Raw genomic sequence first — 3,806 nt, forward strand, 5'->3', positions numbered from 1 at the left:
GGAACGCCAGGTGATGACTTGCAGAGAAGATCAGAATGGCATGCCTGCAGACAAAAGCAGTTTCTTTTTATAGGGGCTGTTAATGAGATGGAGAAGGGATGATAGTTGTTTGGGAAGTTGGGTGCAGGGGTTCTGTCAGGTTGTGATCAGGCCCAGGGCCGTATCAGGACATTGTTAGGCCTCTCCAAGACAAGGTCAGGCCTGGGGCCTAAAATCTTGGAGTGGGTGGGAGCTTCCACATTCTTTTTCCATTCCTTATACTTCCTGCATGTCCAGTGTATAATTTTAAAAGCAGGGGGAGGCAAAACAAAGAGATTTTCAATGAAATTAAATTATTGCAGGAATAATAACATAAATTTTTAATTAATATGCTAGTTAAAGAGGCTATTATAGTGATAGACTATTACTATAATAAGAACAAAAATGTTTTACAATGCTGAAATATGTAATGGTTGAGAATCTTTTGGCTATCTCTGATTAAACAATTCTATTTCTTAGCAAAGTCAATAATTTAAAAAGTAAATTATCAAGTATTATTCAAATCATTTATTTAAAGTAATGGGGGGAAGTAGGGAAAATATTAACAGATACCATTCTTGATCAATCTTAAGTGCTAAAAAGTAGCAGAACTTACTTAAAACATTCCATTACATAATTTTCACCAGGTTAGTTTCATTATATCTATCTCTATCTATATCTATATTAAATATCTATCTCTATCTCTCTGTCTATATCTCTATATGTCTATCTCTAATCTCTATCTATTATCTATCTATCTATCATCTATCTATCTAGTTAATTCTTTAGGATTTCATTGACTTGGTAATGACCAGTACTTGGCACCAGAAGAAATAAGAATAAATTCTACTTAATATAACAAACACACCCTCTAGTCATCACTTGCCAACTATTTTGTTATAGAATATTTTACATTTAAGAGAATGGAAAAAAAATCTACTTAAAATTACCTTAACGCCGGGTACAGAGCTAAGCGTTTTGAGTGGGAATGTCCAAAATTTTTTCGATTCCACCCCATCCCTAGTTTTGAAGGCAAATAAAGCTAAAATGTAGACAAAAGCCAGAGACACTACCGTTTTAGTATAAAACAACCATGCAGGCTGCCCTGCAATGACTGCTGTTGAATATTAAAGTGAATCTGAAATAATATCTATTCAGATAATGTCTATCTGTGTTTCATTGATTATGCAAAGGCATTTGACTGTGTGGATCATAACAAACTGTGGCTGACTCAGAAGAATGGGAATCCCAGAACATTTAATTGTGCTAATGCAAAACCTATACTTGGACCAAGAGGCAGCAGTCAGAACAGAGCAGGGTAACACTGCATGCTTCAAAATTGGGAAGGGTGTACGCCAGGGATGCATCCTGTCTCCATACCTTTTCAACATGTATGCAGAGCAGATTATCCGAGAGGCTGGGCTCTATGAGGAGAATTGTGGCATCAGGATTGGTGGAAGATCTATTAACAGTCTGCATTATGCAGATGACACAACCTTGCTTGCTGAAACTGAGGAGGACCTCATGCACTTCCTGCGAAGGGTCAAGGACTGCAGCCTTCAGTATGGACTGAGGCTCAATGTCAAGAAGACAAAGATTCTCACCACTGGACCAATTGGCAGCGTCAGGATGGATGGCGAAGAGATTGAGAGTGTTCACAGCTTCAGTTTGCTCGGCTCCACAGTCAACACTCTTGGCACCAGCAGTCAGGAAATCAAAAAGCGTATCACGATGGGGAAGTCTGCTGTTAGGGACCTCTCTAAAGTACTCAGGAGCAATGGTGTCTCTCTGGAGACTAAGGTGCGCCTGATACAGGCCATGGTCTTTGCAATTGCTTGTTGGACAATCACTAGGGAGGACAGAAGGAGAGTTGATTCTTTTGAGCTGTGGTGCTGGAGAAGAGCACTGAATGTACCATGGACTGCCAGGAAAACAAACAGATTTATCTTGGAGAGGATTAAACCAAGCTACTCCTTGGAGGCAAGGATTCTGGGGCTTCGTCTGACATACTTTGGACATGTTGCCAGGAGGGACGGGTCCTTGGAGAGGGACATTATGCTTGGGAGAGTGGAGGGACAGCGCAGGAGGGGAAGACCCTCTATGAGATGGATTGATTTGGTGACTTGGGTAATCGGGATGGGTGTGTCAGAGGCAGTGTGGTTGGCGCAGGATAGAGCAGGGTTTAGGGCTGTTGTACATAGGGTCGCTATGAGTCGCAAACGACTCGATGGCACATAACAACAACAACAACAACTGAAATAATATGACCTACAGCAATTTCCAAGCAACCTTAATGCCAATTAATTCTAGAGTTTCACCCACCTTGCAGGGAAAGCTCCTTCCTTATGCACATATAGTGTTTACACCTTAAAAGCAAAGTAGCTCCTAGAAAGTTGTGGTCCACTTCATTTACACTTCTAGGCCCCATCAACCTGCACTAAATGTGCCTCCTCTGAGTCTCTACCCCCTTTTGTAACACCTATTGTACATTTCCTCTTTCTGTGTCATGTAAATATCCTGGTCTCAGATAAGATGAGGCTTCCATTCATGTCCAAAGGTCTTTGATCTAAGAAGTTAGAAAATCAAATGTGTGGACACCTCTGCTTCCTTTGTCATCTTAATGTAAATAAAACTTTAGTAGAATAACTTTACATAATTTTTTTCCCTGTAAAATGAAAGCAGAGGAGGAGCTTTTTTATTGCTTGCTGGCAGTCTGAAACTCCCTATCTTTTCCTTTTCTATAGCATGCCAGAATAAACTATAAAGTAACTGGAGTGGTTACTTGGGGTGTGTGTCCTCCTATAACACTAATATTACTACTTTATGCTACAGGGATGTCCTGTATTCCAAGGCCTACTAAGTTCCAGCTAGGTCCGGCAGACTGGTGGCTGCTCCAACTTCCTAGCATGCAGGTGACAAATCTGGCAGAAGGCACAGGGAGTAAAAAGGATATGAAAAGTTTACTTTAGCTCAGATCCTAAAATCTATATTTGCATGCTTAGGGGTGCTGGTCAGCAGATGGCAGTCCTGAGTAGGTGTGCATTTCCACAGAAATCAAGAACCCACTGGCTGCAAATCCTGACTCAATTAGCATTCTAACCCGCCCACACCAATCGTGCCCAAACTGTAAAAACAAAAGTAACAAACGTTAAGATTAGTAAACTGCATTCTTATGATGGCTGTCAGAAAAAAAAAAAAATTACCTCACAGAGCTGCAAGTATGAGTTTGCATAATAATTAGCAATTGGAAGTTACCCAAAGCACCAATTTTCACATAAAGACCTGGTGTTTGGAGCCAAAGCAACTCACTAACTGAGCACTTGTTGTCAGGTGGCAGAAGTATATAAAAAGCCCATAGCTTTTTATATTATTTCTTTTTTTAACTAAAATTTTAATTTTATATTGGTTTACGTACTAAGTTCATATACATTGTTATTCACACTGGATCTTTCCCACTTCCTTTACCCCCTCCTCCTTCTACTCATCAAACTGTGCGACTCCATGATTTCCCTCCTGTCCATCCTCACCCTCTGCTCTTCCCCTTCCCTCCTCACACATGTTTTACTAGTTATCTATTTCTATAATAATTGTCTTATACAGTATTTGTCCTTATGGGACTGAGTTAGTTCACTTAACATAATACTCTCCAGTCCCTCCCAAGATAAGTAGTGATTTTCAAAATCATTGTTCCTGCGTGCTGCATAGTATTCCATCATGTGAATGTTTCATAATTTCTCAATCCATTTAATTGTAGTTGCACATTTGGGCTGTTTCCATGTTCTTGCGAT

Source organism: Elephantulus edwardii, unplaced genomic scaffold (genome assembly GCF_000299155.1).
Source record: "Elephantulus edwardii isolate Elephantulus edwardi_28Jun2011 unplaced genomic scaffold, EleEdw1.0 scaffold00044, whole genome shotgun sequence".
NCBI lineage: Eukaryota > Metazoa > Chordata > Mammalia > Macroscelidea > Macroscelididae > Elephantulus > Elephantulus edwardii.